The sequence below is a fragment of the Chrysochloris asiatica genome, unplaced genomic scaffold (genome assembly GCF_000296735.1).
Source record: "Chrysochloris asiatica unplaced genomic scaffold, ChrAsi1.0 scaffold00006, whole genome shotgun sequence".
NCBI lineage: Eukaryota > Metazoa > Chordata > Mammalia > Afrosoricida > Chrysochloridae > Chrysochloris > Chrysochloris asiatica.
The window spans coordinates 40,744,579-40,769,272 of record NW_006408524.1 but is presented as its reverse complement, the minus strand read 5'-3'; the positions used below and the strand labels follow the sequence as shown (position 1 = coordinate 40,769,272).

The 24,694-nt window shown below is 34.8% G+C and overlaps 1 protein-coding gene across 1 annotated transcript in view; it reads right to left on the bottom strand.

Annotated features, from left to right (window-relative positions):
- The window catches only part of DGKB (diacylglycerol kinase, beta 90kDa), a 273,672-nt gene that overhangs the window by 45,014 nt on the left and 203,964 nt on the right, over positions 1-24,694 (bottom strand). The window lies entirely within an intron of this gene.

Here is a 24,694-nt window from a genome sequence, read left to right as displayed (position 1 = left end):
CATTAAGCAAATCTGCTGCACAGGAACTTTTTAAAGTGTTGAAGAGCAAAGATGTCAGCGTGAGGACTAAGGTGTGCCTGATCCAAGCCATGGTATTTTCAATAATTTCACATGCATGTGAAAGCTGGACAGTGAATAAGAAGGACCGTAGAAGAATTGATGCTTTTGTGTTATGGTGTTGGAAGAGAATATTGAAAGTGCCATGGGCTGCCAAAAGAACCAATAGATCCATTTTGGAAGAAGTGCAGCTAGAGTGTTCCTTGGAGGCCAAGATGGCCAACCTTTGTTTCCCATACTTTGGACATATTGTTAGGAATGCCTAGTCACTGGAAAAGGATTTCATGTTTGGTAAGGTGCAGAGTCAGAGAAAAAGAGGAAGACCCCAACGAGATGGCAGCATCAAAGGACTCAAGCGTGGCAACAGTGGTGAGGTTGGCCCAGTATCGGGCAGTGTTTAATTCTGCTGTGCATAAGGTCATTACAGGTCGGTATCAACTCAATTGTACCTAACAACAACAACAACAAACCACTTCTTCCCCAACTGCCATTCCCCCACACCCCTGAATGCAGTGTACTGTGGGGTGAAATTAAAGCTTTACCTCCATTTTGCTACCACTTGTAAATCACTTTGGTGATTTACAAATGTGGGTGCATGAAAACTTCCTCTTTCTCAAGAGAGTAGAGACATAGTTTATTCCTATATGAAGTTGGCAGAGAGGTGGTAAGAAGAAGGTAAAGAAATAGCAGTGATCTGATAACTATTTTCTGAGATTGTGAGAGCAGATGACATAGGATCAAGAAAGCTACTAGGCCTGGTAATTTTCTTTAGGAACACTCAGCTGTGTAAGAACAACACTACAAATTACTCCAAGAACAAAGGTGATTAAAAATAACATACAAATGACTGACAACAACTGGAAGGCTGATGCAGCGGTGGACTGAATTTATGCTAATGGAGGTGGAACCATTTGGAAAAGAAGGGTAACAGTCATTGTACAATCTGAAGAATGTAATCAGCATTACCAATATTACTGAATTGTACATGCAGAGATTGTTAAATCGCTATACATTCTGCTTTGCATATATTCATCAACATTAATAAAATATCTTTTTTTAAAGATGTATATGCAAAAAGTTTAAACTAATTCCACATGACCGTTAGTATCTTACTTCTGAATCAAAATAGGAAAAGCAAAGTGTCAAGGTCAGAGAAAAAGAAGCAATGAAAAGTAAATGTTTAAGTTTTTGAAAATTATCATGAGAGTGTAATTGTAAATGCAGTCTATTTTTAATCAGAATGAATACAGGAACTGTATTTCTAATTAATCAAATGTATGGTGTGATTATAGAAGAATTTGGTTTATTTTATTTAATCACCATCCGTTTAATATTAAATAGAAAATACAGTCAGGATAATTAGTTTAAAAGATGCATTTTCTTTAAGTTGTTGTTGTTGTTGTTGTTGTTGTTATGTGCCGTGGAGTTGGTTCTGACTCATAGCGACCCTGCACAGGGTTTCCGAGACTGTTAATCTTTAAGGGAGCAGAAAACCTCATCTTTGTCCCGCGGAGCAGCTGGTAGTTTCGAACTGCTGACCTTGGGGTTCACAGCCCGATTCGTAACCACTACGTTACCAGAGCTCCTTTCCTTAAGGGCGTTTATTAAATTCAATCTAATATCAGAGGCTTCTGGTTGTTAAGTGCTTTTGAGTCAGTTCCAACTCACAGCAACCATGTATAGGGTTTTCAAGATGAAGCTGGTATATTTGAAATGCCAACCTTGTGGTTCAAACTGACCTTGTGGTTGAGTGCTTATTAGAATATATTCTATTTTCAGATTTCCAAACATGTAATCATTTTAAATTGACAATTTAATCCAAATTGTCATAGAACAAAGAAAAATGTTTGGTTGAGATTATTGGAGGTTGACTCAGTTAAAATAATAATCTATTATATTCACATTAAAAGGGTCAACAGTTATAAAGACTACAGTAATTTTTTAAAAAATTATACCTTATAACTATATAAGCATACTATATAATAATAAAGAAAAAAAACTCTTCATGTTTACTGTCTCATTCTATCCTCCCAGTAAACCAAATTACCCAATATTTTAGATGTTGGTCTAGTACCACTAATTTATTTTATAATCATCAACTGGTATAGATTATAGCTTGTGTAGGAAAAATAGGTGTAGGACAGATGATTTTTAAGAAGGCTTAAGCATGGCTTCCTCCACTTACATATTTGCAGATTTACTTATATTCCTTAAACTCACTACATTTCAATTGTCTGAAATGTACATTGAGCACAATAATTTTAAAGAATTAGGCCTGACATATTTTCATTCTCAATAAATATTAACTATTATGTTAACTTTAGATACCTAAATGGTATCTATACTTTTCAATGCTTACTTGAAGTCTTGGTGCCTTTGTAGTATAGTGTATTACAAGGTCAACTGTTCAAATCTAACCATTCGCTGAGGGAGAGACATGTGGCTTTCTGCTCCCTAAGAAACTCTATACAGGGTCATTGTGAATCGGAACCAACAAGTTAGCACACAACCACTATAACCATCATCCCTTAAAAAGCCTGCTTAGGATATACCAGAAAGATAGTTACTCATGCTTTATTGACTATATAAAGGCATTCAGTCATGTGGGTCATAGCAAACTATGGATAGCATTGAGAAGAATGGCAATCCCAGAACATTTTAATTGTGCTCATGAAGAATGTATACATAGGCAGGCCAAGAGGCAGTCATTCTAACAGAACAAGGGATACTCAATGGTTTAAAATCAGGAAAAGTGTGCACCCTGGTTATATCCTTTACCATACTTCTTCAAACTATATGCTGAGAAAAAAATTTCAAGAAGATGAATTCTATGAAAAATAACATAGTGCCATGAAAAATAACAAAGAAGATGTATAAACAACTGAAGATATGCAAATTATACAAACTTGCTTGCTGAAAGTGGAAATTGAAATACTTAACTGATGATGATTGCAGCTTTCAGAATGAATTACAACTTAATGTAAAGAAAATTAAAATCCTTAAAACTGGACCAACAAATAACATCATGATAAGCAAAGAAAAGACTGAAGTTGTCAAAGAAGACTTCATTTTGCTTGGATTCACAATCAACACTCCTGGAAGTAGCAATCATGAAATCAAGTGACATATTACATTAGGCAAACCTACTGCAAAAGACTTCTTTAAAGTATCAAGACTCAAAGTTGTCACTTTGAGGACTAAGGTATGCCTGACACAGCCATGATGTTTTCAATTGTCTCATATGCATGTAAAAATTGGACAATTCATAAAGAAGACTGTATAATAAATGCATTTTAATTATGGTGTTGGAATAAAATATTAAAGTACTATGTGTGTCAGAACAAACAAATCAGTCTTAGAAGAAATACAGCCAAAATCCTCCCTAGAAGTGAGGATGGGGAGATTTAGTGTCTTGTTCTTTGTATGTATTGTAAGAGAGATGAGTCCCTGGAAAAGGGCATCATGCTTGGTAAAGGAGAGTTATCAGTGAAAAGGGGAAGACCCCAAAGTGAGACATTAACAAGGTTGCAGCAATAATGGGCTGAAACATAACAAAAATAGTGAGGAAAGCACAAGACTGTGCAGTGTTTTTTTCTATTGTGCATAAAGTTGTAAGGAGTTATAACCAACTCGGTGATGGCACCTGAAAACAAAAACAACACTTAGGACCCAGCAAGAAAAAACTGATTTCACTTTCTTCAGCTGAACCCATTTTTGTTATTGATATTGTTAATGTTAAGTACCATGAGATTTCAACTCATATAAGTCGATAGAAATCAACAGAGTTGTATTTTAATGAAAAATATTTATGTTGGGGCTATTATAAAGGAGAGAAAGAAGAAAATATACAGAAAGAGAAATGATCTGAGATGAAGCAATGTAGGAAAAAAGAGAGGATGACAAGAGGGGCTAAAAAGAAGAAAGGAAGAATACAATCCTCACTGTCCTTTTGCTTCAATCGTAGTACTGTCCCCAATAACTCTGAGCAAAGACTACAATGACATTCACCAGAATGAAGATTAGAGCTGAGATTTAGAGAATGGCTTGTTTTTTGTTTTTTTTGCTAGAAGTGTGGTAAAATTGTTGAACATCAGACTCAACCTTCTACAAAATGTATTTCAAAATGAAACACAACCGTCTTTAAAATTACATATTATTCCTGGTTTATTTGTTTTGGAACTCCTAATTGTTATTGTTGTTAAGTGTTGTCAAGTTGGTTCCAATTCATCGTGACCCTGCATAGGGTTTCCAAGGAGTGGCTGGTGCGATTGAACTGCCGACCCTGCTGTTAAAACTGACCTTTTGGTCTATCCTACAGTAGCACACCAGGACTCCCATAACTCCTAATTAACATATATAAAATTAATAGATACAGATTTATGAGTGTCTGTATGGAGTTGATCATGTTTCTGTATGTCTGGGATAGGATCTGAGAAAAGTTAGTAATTTCAACAAACAGCAACCCCCACCACTTCAAAATAATCCAAATATAACAAATTAATAATTTCTTAATCTTATGTTCATAAAACTAATCTGTACTTCTATTGCTTCCCAATATGCTTATTCTTTTTGCAAACAGACACACCAGTTCAAGAAATTTATCACTGTATACTTAATGCTATTCTACAATATAAAAAATACTGCTTTGGAGGAAGTGAAAGAGTACTGATAATACAATATTTAGATTTAAAGTATCAGGATACGTTTTCTTTTTGACATCGTTAGAAAAGACTGAATTTTTTGGAAAAGATAATAATGGAATTTGTTTCCATCCCTATCCCTCTAAATCTCCACTGCATCTCATGCCAAAATATTTTCAAATCAAGTTAAAATCTATACACACCTTAGGCCAAGATTCAATTGAGTTAAATTTTTATGTAAACTGCCAGTCAACCTTATCATGAACTTTCATTATGTGCATGTAATTAATTGGGCCCAATGAACAATATCAGTACTGAGTTATAGACTCTTTCCCCCCCCCCACCATATAATTAGAATATAATTACCCACAGGATATCAGAATGATGCAAAACCTTTCCTCTAAATGTGCCCTCATTAGGAAACAAGTCTCAATGTACATTTATTCAATCAGTGCGAATTAATTAAAATGTTACTGAAATAAAAGAGGGTCGCAATAAAGAGTATCTGACATCTATTAAGTGACTATCACTTGAGATCTGCATGCACAGTTTATATCAAACCATTTTAGTTCAAGTAAGAATTTTGCCATAATTTGTTACGTACAACCAGTGTACTAGGAAATCTGAGTTAATGAATCAGTGTATCATCTTTGATGATTTCATAAAGACATACATTTCACATTTGAATACATTTGGTGGGGAAAATATTTTTAAACTTGTAGTATCCAGGCAATTAGATGCCAACTCTACAGCCTCATGTTGAAAATCTGACATATTTGGTTATATTATGACATTGTTCTTGTTAAGCACTGTTGAGTTGGTTTCAACCCATAGTGGCCCTATCTAAGGTTTCTGAGGAATAGCTGATGCATTTGAACCCCCAACTTTGTGGTTTAAACCAAGCTTGTGGTCCAGTGTATTATCCTGCAGTGCCACACCAGGACTCCATTTAGTATGGCACAGGAAATAACAATTGAAAACCTCTATAATTTTTTAAAAATGAAAACAGTTTCAATAATTTAAACTAATTCAAGTTATTTCAACATCATATTGCTTCTTAACTAAAACATTCAAATGGACCAAATAACAAATTATTTTTAAAAATATGTATGATATTATATTCAGATAAGTCAAATAGGATTTTAAAATGCTCCATGCATCAATCTAAGAAATTTTATGGTGCAAACAATTAAATACTCAGTTGCTTACAGAAAGGTTGGCTGTTTTGCACCTATTGAGAGACTCCTGGAAGAAATCTCTGACCATTTACTTCTGTAGACATCACATACAAGAAAACCCTATAGGGTGGCTATACTCTGTCATAAGGGCTTGCTATGAGTCAACTGAGTGGCACCTAACAACAACTAAGTATATAATAATAATAATAATAATAATAATGACTAATCATGAAACCCATTGCTGTCAAAGATTTCATCTTCTGAGGTACACTGAAGACTGAATATTTATGATATTTTAAACAGTCTGCTATAGTACTTAAGATGTCTTGAAAATATATTTAAAAATATAATTTAATCTCCAGAGGAAAATATGATTCTCCTAAAAATCTGAAATGTTCCCTTTAAGCCTTCTGCTCAGAGTACACTGTGTTACGCATGTTATGCATTTCACAGTGCCATCTATTGGATATTTGGGATAACTACAACAATATAACCATTATAAGCTTTTCAAAATTTAGGAATAATTATAAAATGCTTCAATTGTCATTCCAGCAACTAAATACAGTGCTAAACCAATATCCACTAATATTACTTCATCACCTACTTTAACTCAATTGCATTATCTTGTAACATTAAAATTTTATTACACATAAATTATTGATGATTTTTTAAAAATTAACCCTCCTGGTTAATATGCATTTAAACTTTTATTTGATATTTATGTCATCGTACAAAGTTGTGGGTTTTTTTGTTTTGTTTTGTTTTGTTTTTACTATCTATTGCCTCCCTTCTCTGAAGAATTAGCATTCACTTAATTTTGGCAAAATTTTATTATATTTTATTTTGCTGCATATTATATATTTATATGGAGTTCTGGTGTGGTGCTGTATGATAAGTAGTGGACCACAAGGTCAGTTTGAACCATAAAGTCAGTGGTTCAAACCTACCAGCTGTATCTTGGAAACCCTACACAAGGTAGCTATGAGTCAGAACCAACTCACAGTATTTAACAATAACAGTATATTTATATAATCTGCTTCAAATGTTATTTTTAATAAATTTCAAATAGCTTAAAGCCTTCTTTAATACATAATTTCATATCCTCACTTTTTGTATCAAAGACTTGGATGAGATTCCATGTTCTAATTTGGCCTGTGCAATATATTTTAGCTTCTGAATATTTTTTAAACTTATCTTAGATATGTGCTCCTTTATGACTGTTTTTTTTAGATTGTCATCAGAATTCCTCTTAACTAAATTTTCAAGTTTTGTTGTATGAGTCTCTTGTTTTTGTTTTCCTTAAGTTGTGAAAAATTGTAACATGGTAGACATTTGTTTTCTTAAAATACTATTATATCTTTCTTTAGGTACAGGTATAGTGTCATTTGGTAGAAAATACCTCAGAAATTTACAGGGATATATCTACAGCCCTATTAAAAAAATAAATCAACTAACAATAGAAATTTACTATATTCATTAAATAGAAACAAATCTCAAGAGTGACGACAAGTAAGGCTTTCTCTTCAGGAATAAGCCCTGTTTTTAAATGTGCATTTTCTATTTAATAAAGAATAATCGGTCAGCATAAAGCTGGATTCTTCAGAAACCAGTAAAACAATTTAATAAGGCAATGTAATAAGTGAAAAGGGTTTATCTCTCAAGTACAGATGAAGTCATCATCATTCAGTGGTATTGGATCCACTCCTCTTTCCATATTCTACATCTCTTTAATAAAGAATCTGCTAAACAATATATATACATTTTATGAACATCATAGGACTCTAGTACTTAATGTGATCCTTATTAGAATTTGAATAAGAAAATTACTAGTAAAATTGTATAGGAATATGTAGAATTCTGAATATTAATAAGTAAGTAAATAAATAAGCAGCCTTTCTTTATGAATAATATGAAATTGAGTCTGAATTAGATTTTTAAATATGAAAAAATGACTCTTTTTACCTATCATTACTGTGATGACAATTATGAATTGATCTATAATGAATATTAATTAAATGAATATTAAGTGGTGACATTGATGAAACATTTATTGAACACTGACAATGTTCTTTGTCCCCACTCGTTAGACAAAAAAGAAAATTACATAGGCACTAATCTTTGGTAATTGTATAAAAAATTTCAAAAAAATAGATGACTTTTGTAACTGTTGTTAAAGATTTTAAATAGGTACTGGAAAAGAAGGAAGAAGGAGAAGAGATGACGTAAACAGAACTTTCACTTGTAAGCAGACATGGCTGAGGAGTGATCACTTGGTAAAACTCATGCTCTCAGGATAGGTTTAACATACTCTGCTGTTTAAGACTTAACTGTCATATTTACAATGAATAATTTAATAGAATTCTTATAATTGTGCAAAGGTAAGGAACATTGAAAGAAGCCAAGAATTAATGTAAACATATGGTACTCTGAGGGAGCTATATATCTAAGATACAGAAAACACTGCTTCAGCAACACTACAACTTAGCCAAATTTTCAGAGTAAAAAGTGAAGAAGAAAGAGGTAGAATTGGGATTATTTGATTCAACTCTAAATAAAAAGTTTTAGAGCTTATAATTTCCTAAAGAGCATGCTTTGCTCTCATTGCACTAACAAGCTTCATTATCTATCATGTTGGCATTTTTATTAGCTTATGCTAAAGTTAACTTAAAGTAATATATGACAGAATAACAAGTATTTCTGCAAGAATATGCAATTGGTCCAAAAAGCCATAATGCTGAATATATTTGTTTTGCATTATATCATTTCCTGCCAGCGGATATTATTTTTATTCTATATCCAAACACTATTTACTACTTACTATATATTATAATACTATATTTAAGTATAAAGATAGCATTGATAAAAATACTTAAGTAAGTTTATTGGAAAAATTTTATTTTTATTTTAGCACACATTTCAATGGTTGTCCTCCTGTTTTGGAAGTGTGTTGATAATTGAGAATAAATAAACAATTGGGACAGCTGATTCATGTGTAGAACTAAATAGTAACAGTGTGGGAAAATGAAGTTCTGCAAATTGATTAGTGAGCAGCCAAAAGTAATAATTCTTCGTAAAAATATTCATTGAATTGTTATTTATAATCACAACTTAAGGAATTAGAAACATGCCAGATAAAGCAATTGTCTATTAAAATATTGAGATATGATATAGTCATTAATAATATATGGAAACATATTCCCATATATTATAAAAATTATTGATATACCCCATGATGAAGAAATTGAAGAATTCCACCAATATCTTCAGTCTGAAATTGATCAAACATGCAATTAATATGTATTGATTATTATTAATGATTGGAATGTGAATGCTGGAACCAAGAGGAAGCATCTATAGTTGGACTAAGTAGCGTTGGTGACACATATGAAGCAGGAGATTCCATGATAGCATTTTTAAACAGTATAAACAGTGACTATGCAAGCGGACCTTATCAAGTGGAATATATAAGAATCAAACTGGCAACATCTGTGGAAAGGGACAATGGAGAAGCTCACTATTATCAGGAAACTGTGGAACAGACCAATGGTTCATATACAAATTTAGGATGAAGCTAAGGAAATTAAAACAAGTCTATAAGAGCCAAAACATGACCTTGAATATATCTCACCTGAATTCAGAGGCCACCTAAAGAACAGATTTGACACACTGAACTCTTACTGACTCAAGACCAGATGGTTTGTGGGTTGACACCAAGAACATCATACATGAAGAAAGCAAAAAAGTCATTAAAGAGACAAGAGAAAGAAAAGACTAAAATGAGTGTCAGAAGAGACTCTGAAGCCTCTTGAATATTGAATACTATCTTAGGCTGGATTCTCTAGAGAAGCAAAACCAGGGAAGCTTATATATGCATATATAAAGACAGGCTTCAGAGTTTTAGAGTCCTGGTATGGCACACTCTAGAATAAGCACCAAACTTATAGCCACAAGGTCAGTGGTTTAAACCCACCAGCTGTTGCTCAGAAAACCCTACACAGGGTTGCTATGTGTCAGAACCAACTCAGTAGTACTTAACAACACTTGCCAGATGTAAAGGATAGTTTGTAACTTTCTAAATGGACATTGTAGAATAAGCACCAGGCTGCTAACCATAAGATGAGTGATTCCTTCCTTGGAAACCCTATATGGGATCTCTATGAGTTGGAACTGACTTGATGATACTTAACAATTACAATACCAAAGAGAGGTTTATAACAAGGAAGTGGTTCACCCAGATGAACAGGTAGGCAAGTCCCATATCAGTGTGTCAGATGTCAGGTTGGAGGCTTCTGACTTACTTAGCTATAGGTCTAATGAACTCAACATCATAAAGTCAGATGGCAGGCAGGCAATTCAGATGGCTGGAAGTCAGGTCTACCATTTAAGAAGAAAAGCTGCTGAAAAGTCACAAATTCAGCAGGAAATAGAGCAAGTCACTGGCTCATGTCCAATGAACCAGAAGTGAGATGGTACACAAATGGAGGTCCAGAGGCCTCCAAAAAGCAGCAAACTTTGCCCCAGTGTTCACTTTATTGGAAATAGGCTACACCTGTGAGGAAAATTCCTTTCAATTGATTAGCTGTTCATAGCAGATCTCATCATGGGGGATTATTATGACTTAACTGCCAAATCACTCATAATCCAAGCCCAGGCAAGATGACACAAAACCTTAACTATCAAAGGGAAATATGATCAAGAAAAAGAGCTGAACAGAAAATGTCAGGGGACCACTCAAAAAGACAAAGAAGTATAAGGAAATGTACAAAGACCTGAAGTTAGAAAACCAAAAAGGAAGAACACATTCAACATTCTTCAAGATGATAGAACTGAAGAAAAAAGTCAAGCATCAGGTTACATAACTGAAAGATTTTATGAGAGTTCTAGTATGGTACTGTAGGATTAGCAATGGACTGCTAACCACAAGGAGAGTGATTCAAACCCACCAGTCATTTATCAGAAATCCCACATGGGGTCAATATGAGTTGAAGCTAACTCGATGTTACTTAACAACACCAATGGGCAAAATATTGGACAATACAGGGAGCACCAAAATACAAGAAATACTCAGAATTGGTCAACATTTCACAATTTTATAACATAGCAGAGATCATGAAGCTGCACCGAAACATTAGTGAAAATCAAAACTCCAGGGATTGACAAGTTTCAACAAACTGATGCAGCACTGGAAGCATTCAGGAGTCTATGCCAAGAAATTTTGAAGACAACTTTCTGGCTCATAAACTGGACAAGATTCACACTTGTGCCCATTCCAAAGACAGGTGACCCAACAGAATGAGGAAATTATCAAACAATAACACTAATATCACATATAAAAACTTTTGTTAAAGATAATTCAAAAACAATTGCAGAAGTAAATTGACAAGCTGGCTTCAGAAGATGACATGTAAAAGAGATACCACTGCTGATGTCAAATGGATCTTGAATGAAAGTAGAAAATACCAGAATGATGTTTGTTGTTGTTGGTAAATACTGCCGAATTGGTTCCAACTCACAGCAACCTTGTATAGGGTTCCCAAGGAATAACTGGTAAGTTTGAACTATCAACCTCATGGTTCAAAGTCCAGTGGTGATCCTCCAGTGCCACACCACAAATCCAGAATGATGTCCACTTGTGTTTTATTGACTATGCAAAGGCATTGGGTTGTGTGGATCATAACAAACTATGGATAATGTTGCAAATAATGAGAATTCCAGAATGCTTACTTGTGCTCATGCCCAACCTTTACATAAACTAAGAGACAGTCATTCAATCAGAACAAGAGGATACTGAAGGACTTAAAATCAGAAAAGCAGTGTGTCAAGGTTGTGTTCTTCCACCCTATTTATTCAATCGTATGCAGAGCAAAGACTCTGAAACCTAACCATATGAAGAACCTGGCATCAAGATTGAAGGAATGCTTATTAACAACCTGTGATGTGCAGATGACATAACCTTGTTTGCTGAAAGTGAAGAGGACTTGAGGCACTCACTGATGAAGATCAAAAACTACAATCTTCAGTAGGGATTATAGCTCAATGCAAAGAAAACAAAAGTCCTCACAATTGGACCAGTAAATAGCATTATAATATTGTTGTTTTTCTTAAGAGCCATCGAGGTGGTTCTGACTCATAGCGACCCTCTATAGGGTTTCCAAGGAATAGCTTATGCGTTTGAACTGCCATCCTTATGGTTCAAACTGATCTTGCAGTCCAGTGCTTTATCCCATAGTGCCACAAGACTGAAGTTATTAAGGATTTCATTTTACTTGAATCCACAATAAATGCTCATGGAAGCAGCAGTCACAAAATCAAATGACATATTATTGCATAAGGCAAATCTGTTGCAAGAATTCAATAATGTGATAATGTGTACAGATGTTATTTTGAAGACTTAGTTGTGTCTGATCCAAGTCAGGGTATTTTCAGCTGCCTCATATGCATGTAAAAACTGGACAACGAATAAGGAAGACCTGAGAAGAAATGATCCAGTTGAATTATGGTATTAGTGCAGAATATTGAAAGTAGCATAGACTACCAGAGTACAAGCAAATATGTTGTCAATAAAGTTCAGCTAGAATTATCTTTAGAAGCAGTGATGGCAAGACTTCATCTCACGTAAATAGGACATGTTATCAGGAGATGCCAGTTGCCAGAAAAGAACATCATGGTTGATAAGGTAGAGAAATTTATTCTCCTACCTGTAATGAATAAATGATCAAGTTGCTCAATATAATTTCCAATTCTTAGAATTTTCAACGTTTCCATTCCAATCTCCAGTAATTATCAATGATACTTGATTGAATATTTGATCATTTTCTAATTGAAAAGTTGGTAGGATTCTTTAAGTTCACCATCACTGGGTTTACAGTTTTATGTACAAATTTTTTAAAAATAGTGGTATTAACGGGTCTTCCTTGCAGGCATAGGGATGCTATCTTTTTACACACAATAATGCACTTCAATATAGAACTTGAAATGTTCTTTTAAAAATGAATAGAATGGAATTCTTTTTCCTGGCATAGTAAAACATATGATTGTCCAATTCAAAATAGCCAATACCAAAACATTTTACGTCATAAATGCTTAGGATATCAATCTTTATGCATTCTATTTTATTTTGGACAACTTTCAATTTTGTTAGATTCATACTTTGTATATTCTATGTTCCAATTATTACTGGATGTTTGCAGCAGTTTCTCCATATCTTGAGTTGTGCCACAAATGAAGATCCTGAAAGATATTCTCCATTCACATCATTATGGTTAACTCCACTTTGATGAGGTAGTTCTTCCCCAGACGTATTTTGAGTACCTTCCAACCTGAGAGGCTCATCTTCTGGTACTATAGCTAACAATGTTCTACAACTATTCATAATATTTTCATCTTCCTGAATTATATTTGACAATACCCTGTTTCTATTATTAAGACTTTCAGTTGCTAACCATTCAGATACTTATTCCTATTCTGTCTTAGTTTGGAAATTCTGCTGAAACCTGTTCACAACAGTAAGCCTGCTGGTATTTAAAATGCTGACGGCTAAGCTTCCAGCATCACAGCAACACACAAGCCACCACGGTATGACTCACTAACAGAGAAGTGGTGGAGTTTTCCCACATAGCCCTAACAGACTTGTTACTGTTGCATGATCACACTATGTGTTCTCTTGACTCTAACTACTTGTATTCTATATTTACTTATCAAATCCCAATTTTTTCTTCAAGATTGACCTCAGGCTTAATGTTTTTCATGATAATTTCATTTATTCCTCAGTTTACTGGGGACAGGTTAAATTTTCCTGCTTTGAAACTGTACAAATAGCATCTGTCACAGAGTATTATGCAACCACATTGCTTGGCTTACCCAGTAGTATGTACATTGCAGAAAAGAAGAGAGTTGTTCTTATTTGAATTTTCAGTCCCAGTGAATTTAACACAATCCAATATTACAGAAGAAAGAAACTTTAGAGACGAAGAAAGAAACACAGAAGAAATTCAGACTTTATATATATATATATGTAAAACAGGCATATATAAACAGTGGCTAAATATGACCTTGACTATATCACACCTGAATTTAGAGATCATCTGAAGAACAGATTTGATACATTAAAAACTAAAGACCGAAGACCAGAAGAGTTGTTGGATAACATTAAGAACATCATACATGAAGAAAGAAAAAATTCATTAAGAAGACAAGAAAGAAGAAAAAGTTCAAAATGGATGTCAGAAGAGACACTGAAACTTGTTCTGTAGCATAGAGAATCTAAAGCAAATGGAAGAAATGAGGAGGTACAAGAGCTGAGTAGAAAATTACAAAGGTCAGCTTGAAAAGACAAAGTCAAATATTACAATGAAATGTGCAAAGATCTGGAGTCAGAAAAGAAAAGGGAAGAACACACTCAGCATTTTTCAAGCTAGGGAACTGAAGAAAAAAAATTCAAGCCTTGACTTTCGATATTGAAGGATTCTTGGGGCAAATTATTGAATGATGCAGAAAGCATCACAAGAAGATGGAAAGAACACACAGGGTCACTGTACCAAAAGGAAATGGTTGATGTTCAATGGTTTCAAGAGGTAGCACATGATGAAGAGCCAATGATACTGAAGGAAGAAGTTCAAGGTGCATTGAAGGAATTGGCAAAGAACAAGGCACCAGGAATCCAGGAATTGATGGAATAAAAATTGAAATCTTTCAAGAAAGTGATGAGGCACAGGAGGGACTCACTCATCTCTGCCAAGAAATCTGGAAGACAACTATTTGGCTGACTGATTGGAAGAGATCCATATTTGTGCCCATTCCAAAGATAGGTGACCAAACAGAATGCAGAAATCATCAGGCAATATCTTTGATATCCCATGGGAGTAAAGTTTTACTAAAGATAACAGAGAAATGGCTGCAAGAATACATTGACAGAGAACTTCAAGAGGTTCAAGCTGAATTTAGAAGAGGATGTGGAATGAGGGATATCATTGTTGATGTCTGATGGATCTTGACTGAACGCAGAGAATACAAGAAAGACGTTTACCTGTGCTTTATTGACTATGCAAAGGCTTTCGATTTTGTGAATCATGACAAGTTATGGACAGCATTGCAAAGTATGACTATTTTGGAACACTTAATTGTGCTCATAAGGAATCTGTACATGGACCAAAAGGCAGTTGTTTGAAAAGAACATGGGAGCATTGAATGCTTTAAAACTAAGAAAGGTGTGCAACAGGATTGTATTTTTTCACCATACTTATTCAACCTGTATGCTGAGTAAATAATCCGAGAAACTGGGTTCTATGAAGAAAAACATGGCATCAGGAGTGGAGGAAGATTTATTAACAGCCTGCGATATGCAGATGATACAACCTTGCTTGCTGAAAGTGAAAAGGACTTAAAATACTTACAGATGAACATCAAAGACCACAGTCTTTGTATGGATTTCATCTCAATATAAAGAAAACAAAAATCCTTACCACTGGACCAGTAAACAGCATTCTTATAAACATAGGAAAGATTGAAGTTGACAAGGACTTCATTCTTCTTGGATTCACCATCAACAGTCATGGAAGCAGCAGTCAAGAAATCAAACGACATATTCCATTAGGCAGGCAAATCTGCTACACGAGTCCTTTTAAAGTCATGAAGAGCAAAGATGTCAGCTTAACGATTAAAGTGTGCCTGACCCAAGCCATGGTATTTGCAATAACTTCATATACATGTGAAAGTTGGACTGTGAATAAGGAAGATCATAGAAGAATTGATGCATTTGAGTTATGGTGTTGGAGGAGAATACTGAAAGTATCACGGGCTGCCAAAAGAACCAACAGATCTGTGTTGGAAGAAGTGCAGTCAGAGTGCCCCCTGGAGGTGATGATGGCCAAACTTCGTCTCTCACACTTCAGACATATTGTCAGGAGGCAGCAGTCACTGAAGAAAGATATCATGTTTGGTAAGGTGGAGGGTCACAGAAAAAGAGGAAGACCCCCAGAGAGATGGACTGACAAAGCAGCAGCACAAATGGGCTTGAGCGTGACAACAATTGTGAGGTTGTCCCAGGACCGGGCAGTTATTCATTCTGCTGTGCACAAAGTCGCTATGAGTCGGTACAGACTCAATAGCACCTAACAACAACAAGTATTTGCAATATAAGCTCACTTTAAAATAATGGATATGTTACTTAAAATTATATGAATTCTGTTTAGTTTAACAAATCAACCAATAAATATCTGTGCATGGAATGATGACTTAATAATTAAACCATTATTTGGAGATAAGAATGTTGCTTTTACATAACAATATAAAATCACCTTATGTAACAAAAATGGAATCCAACCAAAAATGGAATCCAACCAAATCAAACAAAATATAATATATATGATTTTTATTATGTTTTACTTCCTTTCACTGTCCAAACATAGATTTCAAAATGTTATTTTTTTGTGTCGTGATGGCAGGATTATCTGACTAAAAAGTCCCCTTCCCCCTCCAACTGAAGAATCATAAAATCATGTCTGCCTTAAAAAATAACAATGAAGTCATTAATATAAAACTATAACGTTGTTGTTGTTAAGTGCCACCGAGTCTCTTTTGACTCATAGCCACTATGTATAGGGTTTCTGAGAATCAGCTGTTGGGTTTGAACTGCTGAACAGCACACTGGGACTCCAAAACTGTCATATAGTTCTAGAGAAATTGGTCAATTTATAGCTTCTTGTAAGAGCTGACCCTGAGAAAACAATAGCTCTATAGAAAGGAACATCAAATGTTCATGAAAAAATGAAATTTAAAGAAACAAAAATTTCCACAAACTTTGTGAAGCCACTTTGCATACCCTATTTCACTGATTTCTGAGATCTAACAAATTTTGTACAATAAAAATTAATTTAAAAAGCATGAGATCTGGTCATTATAGTAAAAGAAAATTTATGAATAAAATAAAGACTCCACATACATATAAATATCCAACATCCTGGCATCATAATCAAATGTAGGTATAAATTTAACTCTAAGCTTCCTAAAGACTGGGGTGAGGGGGGGAAACATGACATCAATAAGACTCACAAGGTCCAAAATAAAACCATAAAATAATGAACAGAACTTAGAGGGATTTCTGTCATGTAATGAAGGATATCACCAACAGTATGCACAAAATTTTACCAGTTAATCAATGGAATTTAATAAAAGTAAATCTGTGAGAGGCCTAAAACAGCACGGATTAAGTCTGGCTTGGATTAGGAGTAGGAGAACACAGAAGAGTGACCATATTGCATGCTTTGCATGAATGTTTTATGTTCAATTATTATAACGATTATAATATCTCTTAAATTGATCTTGGAAAGCCAATATTTTAAGGTGTGATCTGTAGCAAGACAATTTCAAACAGATTCTCTTAAAAACACAGCATCTGTTTGCTAAACAATTGGGAAGGGTTACTGCATCACCTTTGAGAGAGTCAAGTAAATTCTGTGAGGAAATTCTACTCTGTTACACCTGTGAGTTGAAATTGACTCCACAGCACTGAACAAAAACAACAATGGTCTTTTATGTAAATTAAGTTGCTTATCAAGTCTCCTAGTGTGGTGCTGTAAGATCAGGACTTCTAACCACAAAGTCGGCAGTTCAAACCCACCAGCTGCTTTCTGGACACCCTTTACAGGGTCACTATGAGTAGTAACTGACTGGAAGGCATTTAACAACAACAGCAATCAAGAGTCCTAACTTTCAGCATAATTTGGTTTTACCTAAAATCTGCTTGTAGATGGGCTGAGGCAATGCTTGAAAGAAATTTCTAGATGTTACTGCATTCTTTTCAATATGGTAGTAAACCAGCTCTGGTTGAAATATTATTTGCTGGGAAAATGAAATTTAAAATGTCAAAAAAATCATTACAAGTAACTAAACGTATTCGGGGGAAATGTTTATAAAAATAACTCCATAGTATGTAACTTTGTTGTATTGTAGTGACTTGTGTTTTGTTATGATGCTAGAAGATTGATATTTGAGGCATTAGTGAGCTGAAATGTATTGATATTGCCCATTTTGAATCAGGTACTTATATGGTGTACTATGTTGGAAACAACAGATTCAAGAGGAATGATGTTGCCTTTATCTTCAAAAAGAATACTATAAGGTTTATCTTGAGGAACAATTCTGTCTGAGACACCACAATATCTCTATGCCTACAAAGACAACCAGTTAATAAAACTATTGCTCAAATTTACACATCAATGACCAAAGCCAATGATAAAGAAACTGAAGAATTCTACCAACTTCTTTAGACTGAAAACACGCAATCAAGATGCTGGTTAGTGAAATGCAAAATTAGAAACAAAGGGGAAGGACTGATACATGGAAAACATGTCATTGGTGACAGAAACAAAACTGGAGATCTTATGATAGACTTTTTTTTCTTTATGATGAACTTTTGCAAAACAAATGACTGCTTCATTGAAAAATGCCTCTTTTCAACAACGTGAACAGTGACTATACATACGGACCTGGGGATCACAGTGGTTTTGTACAGTAAGTTCAAGACTGGCAACCATAAAGTTGGTGGTTCAACCCCACCAGCTGCTCCATGGGAGAAAGATGAGACTTTCTGCTCCTACAAAGATTTACAGCTTCAGAATCTCTACACAGGGTGCCTATAAGTTGAAGCCAGCTCATCAGCATTTAGCAGTAACATGCACATGGACCTTGACAAACTGGCTCACAGTAATCAAAATGACTATGTCTGTAGGAAGAATTGATGGAGAAGCTCAATGCTGTTGCTGTTAAGTGTCTTTGAGTCCGTTCCAACTCATAGCAACCTTGTATAGGGTTTCTGAAGAGTGGCTGGTGGGTTTGAATCATCAACCTTGAGGTTATAGCACCATACCAGAAGTAGCTCAATATCATCAGTCAAAATAAGGTGAGAGGAAGACTCTGGAAAAGATGATCAATTTCTCATATGCAAGTTCAGATTGAAGCTGAAGAAATTAAAACAAGTTCACAAGAGCCAAAATATCACATTAAGTATATCCCACTTGAATTTAGAGACCAACCAAAGAACAGATTTGACCTAAAGAACACTAATGACCCAAGCCAGACAAATTTTAGGATTACATTAGAAGCATCATACATGAAAGCAAAAGATCATTTAACAGGTACAAGAGAAACAAAAGACCAAAGTGGATGTCATAAGACAATCTGAAACTTGCTTTTCAATTTAGGCTAAAGCAAATGGGAGAAATGATGAAGTAAAGAGCTGAACAGAATATTGTAAAGAACAGCTCAAAAAGACAAAATAAAGTATTATAATGAAATGTGTGGAAACCTGGAGCTAGAAAAGCAAAAGTGAAGAACATGTCCAGCATTTCTCAAGCTGAAGGAACTGAAGAACAAATTCAAGCCTCACTTATAATATTGAAGGATTCTACTGGCAGATATGGAGATAACCTTACTTCTTGGAAGCGAAGAGGACTTGAAGTGCTACTAATGGATATCAAAGACTGCAGCCTTTAGTATGGAATACAATTCAACATAAAAAAACAAACAAACAAACAAAAAAAAAAACACACTCACAATTGGACCAAAAGACCTCGTTAAAGTATAAAAGAACAAAGATGTCACTTTGCAGTCTAAGGTGTACATGACAATTGCCTCACATGCATGTGAAAGTTGGATAATGAATCAGGAAGACCACCATAGAAAAATTGATGCATTTGAATTATGGTGTTGGTGAAGAAAATTGAAAGTAACATGGACTTCCAGAAGAACAAGTGAATCTTTCTTGGAAGACGTACAGCCAGAATGTTCTTTAGAAGGGAAGATGGCAAGTTTCTGTGTCCTATACTTTGCACATGTTATCAAGAGAGGACAATCCCAGGAAAAGAACATCATGCTTAGCAAAGTAGAGGGTTAGCTAAAAGAAGAAGACTTCCCAAGACGATGGACTGACCACAACAATGGGCTCAAATGTAACAATTGTGAGGATGACACAGGACTGGGCAGTGTTTCAAGCTGTTGCACTTAGGTTCTTTATGGGTTGGTACCTACTTGATGCAAGTTGTCCACTATAACCCTAGAAAACTGTGATTACTTTTGATGTATTGATTTATTGATGAGTTCTTTCCACATGAATAGAAAAGGATCACATGGGAAGATGGCAATTTTAGTTTGACAGTATTTGATTTTAATCCATTTTTCCTACAATTGAATTTGGTCACAGCATACACTAAATACATAAATGCATATCATTGGTGAGAAAAGATGTTTACCTTGGCTATTTCCATAGTATATGAGCATATAATTATTGAATTTTAAAAATTAAGTAATTTTGTGAACAAAATAATGTAACATTTGTTTAAACTAAGTTTTTCACAAGTTAATTAGTACAACAGTCAATATACTGTAAGGGAGTATAATATAAAATACAATGAAATAATTTTTAATTTCTGTTTAGTAAAGTGAATAAAGTTGTAATAGAGTGATTTAGTATAATTTTTAAGGATCTCTAAAAGTTGATGTGTGGAAATAGTTGTATTTAGAAATTTATACATGGCATCTTGTGTTTTTTGTTTGCTTGTTTTTAAGGTGATGTTAGATTGAGTGGGTTGATCCAGTTAAAAAAAACTTATTTACTATATAAGAGAGTTTGATATTCAAATGGAGAATCTCTGAAAATATTGTAAGTGTGTAACAGACAATCATATGTGCATTTCTGAGAGTTGACTTTGGAAGCAGTCTGGATAATACCTTTTTTAAAAATGGTGGAGGTGTCTGACCTCCTCTAACTTCAGAAGTGGGAGCGGAATCAGATCAACAGTTCAAGTCTTATTCCTAAGGGGTGGACTTAAGCATACTTCCACTTTCCAACATTTTTTTACCAATTCTGATGCAAACCATGCCACCCACAGCACACTCTACTTCTCTTCTGGGTTCAGTAATTCATTGCAAGGCCACACTGAACTCACATGATTGTGGAATTTATTATGGAAGTAATAGGTCACATTCAGGATCCGGAATACTCAGGATATAGTTATTTGAGCAGGACAGCCTTCCCTCAGCCAAAATCAGGACTCTCTCTGACCCTTGTCCCATTGGCCGAGCTACTATTCACCTGGGGCAAGGGTTACAAGCTCCACCACCATTGCCAGTAAGCCTCCAGCCTGAAGACACAGGTTTTTTGCTCTGTGGGCTGGGAAACTCAGTGCTCTGTTTCATGCTGTTTTCCTGCTTCTGTTGTCTCTGCTGCAGCTGTTTCTCTGCTACTGTTTCTTGCCATCTCTTTCCATCTCTGGCATCAGAGGTTTGTGTACACTCCCAGCACAGGAATAGCAGGTCCAAAGGACACACTACACTTCTGGCTCTTCTTTACTGGTGGTGGTGAGACCCCCCTGTTTGCCTCTGATATGGTTCATTTTAAGTCTTGCAGGATGCCCAAACTGGTCAATCCCCTTGATGGGATTCCAGACACCTTATTTTTATGGGACCACCCCCACAAGGGTGGCATGCATTATTATTTACATTATTAACAAGCTATGCAGTATCCTTGATGAACCACTAGCACCTCACACTTGCATCATCCTACACAGTCATTTTGAGCCCTGGTGTGGCACTACAGATTAATGCACTGGACTGCAAGGTTGGTTTGAACTGCAAAGTCAGTGGTTCAAGCTCACCAGCCACTCCTTGAAAACCCCATACAGGATCTCTATGAGTTAGAGGCGACTTAAAAGCACTTAACAACAACCCAGTTATTTGTGACAGACTTTCTGGAAATGTCTCCTGTAAAAATTTGAGTTAAAATCATGGTATGCCATGAGTGGTTTATCCATAAGAAAAATAATCTGCATTTTTGATGTAAGGTAGCATGACTCTTAATGAAGATTCGAAAACTCTAAGAAGAAGACTGGGAATTAAACATTGTGTGGATGTCCTGGTGTGGCAATGTAGGATAAGCACTAGACTGCTAACCATAAGGTTGATGGGTCAAAAATGCCAGTCACTCCTTGGAAATCCTATACAAAGTCACTATGAGTTGGAATCAACTTGATGACCCTTAAAAACAACCACCCAGTCATTTGGGAGTCCTGGTATGATGCTGTAGGATAAACACTGGGCTTCTAATAGCAAGCTCAGTGACTCAAATCCAACAGTCAATCCTCAGAGACACTGTGCAGGGTCACTATGAGTCAGCACTACCAACAACAGTAGCTAAAAGAACCACACTAACAAATTCAATGCACTGCACTTGTTGAGGCTGGTCATCAAGCACTCTCCTAACCATCAGGGGGCATTTGTGAGGGATGGCATATAAAGCAATTCTAGCTGGTCTCAAGAAAAGAGGAAAGATTAAGACATTAGAATAAACTGCCAAAATATTTTATATTAAAGATTAGGAATCAAAGATTATTCTTGTATTTCTGGCTTAAGAAAACTGGGTTAGAAGGGTGGGAATGATGAACTCAGTGCACAGACTCTGGGTTTACACCACTGAGATTCAAATTCTGGATGACTACTTACTTGTCATGTGCAACTATGTAATTTATTTAACCTCTCTTGTGTCTTAGTTTCCTCCTATGAAACGTGGGGATGATTTTAGTATTTATTTTATGAGGTCATTGTGAACATTAAATGGATTAATGCTAACTATTCAGTAGCAATAACTGCATATACTCCCAACTTCTTAGCTGTTCTGTTTTTTTAATATTTGGCCAAAACCCAGTCTTTGTTAAGAAGATTGAGCTACACCTAATCCCATTCTTGGTGCTGAAATGTAACTAGGGAAATATAACTGAAATGACTAGAGAAATATACTAGTTCAAGCTAACTTCAGTTAGCAGTCCAGTAATTATCCTACAGGGCCATACCAGGTCTGCACAGTGAAACTGTAGACTAAAAAAAAAAAATATTGGATATCACAACAAAGGAACTATAGTTCAATCAATCTGGAATTCAAAATATGAAGATAAACTGGATATAAATTTACATAGTAATGGAATAATTTAAAGAAACAAGATCTTGCTGGAAAGAACATTAAAAGTAGAAAGATGTGGCATGTGAAGTTAGAACACAGAAACATACAAACCTGAAGCAGGTTGAAGTATTGAGAAAACCAGGAAAGATACAGAAAGGAAATATCCAAAGAAGCACAAGGACTAGGAAAATACGGCAGTGTGGAAGTCAGCAAATATCTTTAAGGAAGAAGTGGTCAATAATGCCAAATGCTTCATAATAGACAGTACAAAAGGAATGGTAAAGGATCAAATAGTGATAAAAGCTGCAGGAAAATTCATTTACTGAAAACAAATTGTCAGATTCAAATGCACTTAAAGATTTGCTATGAAATGGATTCCAAGACTGGTAGAATACAAATATACTCACATAACCCATGTTTTAAATCATTGGTTTTCTCAAAGAATGAAGGAATAGAGTAAGAAAGGATGCAGCTCTTGTTGGACTTTGTGTCCAGAGGTTGGCATTAACAAAGTAGTTCCCTGCTTTATTGAATGGAAAACGGAGTTTCCACAAGTGCTTGGGTAGTGGAATAGATTTCTTCTTAGGGTTAAAAAATGGATCAAGGAAGTATTGATGTTAGTAAAATTATTTTTTATTGTTGTTGTTGTTGTTAAGTGCCATAGAGTCGGTTCCGACTCATAGTGACCCTGTACAGGGTTTCCGAGGCTGTAAATCTTTATGGGAGCAGAAAGCCTCATCTTTCTCCCGCGGAACAGCTGGTAGTTTTGAATTGCTGACCATGAGATTAGCAGCCCATTTAAAAATGCTCCATTTAATGCTACCAGAGTTCCATTTAAAAAATAATGAAAATGTTAAAATTCTAGACATGCTGAATCCTTAAGATACTATTATAAAAAATAAAAATAAACTAAAATAAAATATAAAGTATTGTATATAGCTCTCATTATGCTTAATTAGCCTTAATTACTACAGAATGCTCAATAAATATTATATAAAGATGAAAATTAGAATTAGTTATTGCTATCCTTAACAATATGGAGATATTTTATTTTGTTCTGTTTTTGTAGTTTGAGATTATGAAGAGTTTTAAAATAATTTTGTTAAATAAAGGCATTTAAAATACAACCAGTATTTTACAGATAATTACAAGATGAATCATAAGTGGGTACAAATTGAGTAATTTGATTAATTTCAAGGTTGACCTTTAGAAAAGTATTTGTCTAACATTCTTAGTTGTTATATTTTTATTATATCAAGCTGAAGTTCCAGCCATTTAATTTTCCTGTTGCTTTTTAAAATGAGAAATGCATTATGGATATAAAATTAGCTTGTTTTTTAAAAGAAATGTTTCATCGTAGAAACAACTTGAATTTCATTACACAGTATTAATACAATCTTTAAATACCTGCATCTCTTTCTAGTTTGCTCTTTCAAGATTACCTTACTTATGCATAACTCACTTCTACATTTATTGAGTTAAGTAATTATTTTGCAGGTAATTAAATTTATTGTTCACTCATAAAAAGTAAAATAAGCCTAATGGCAGAGTGTAGCTTTCATATAGGTTTGTGTCATCATTCTAGGTAGCCTCTGACCTACAGGAGAGGCCTCAACATTGTAGATATATAATGTGCATCCCCAGCAAAATTGTCTTCAAGAATAACTTCATTATTCTGGGAAGCTACATCTATAAAATATGTAAAATGTAGTGTTCTGCCTATACAGTTTCTGGTAAGTACGACATAACTACATGATAAAATCTGAGTCAGCTTCAGTTTGAACATACCTTATTAAAAAGTTTATTATTACATAGAGGAAAAAGAAAATATCGTAAAAAAGATGTTCTTCCTCTAAGTAGTGAAGTCATTT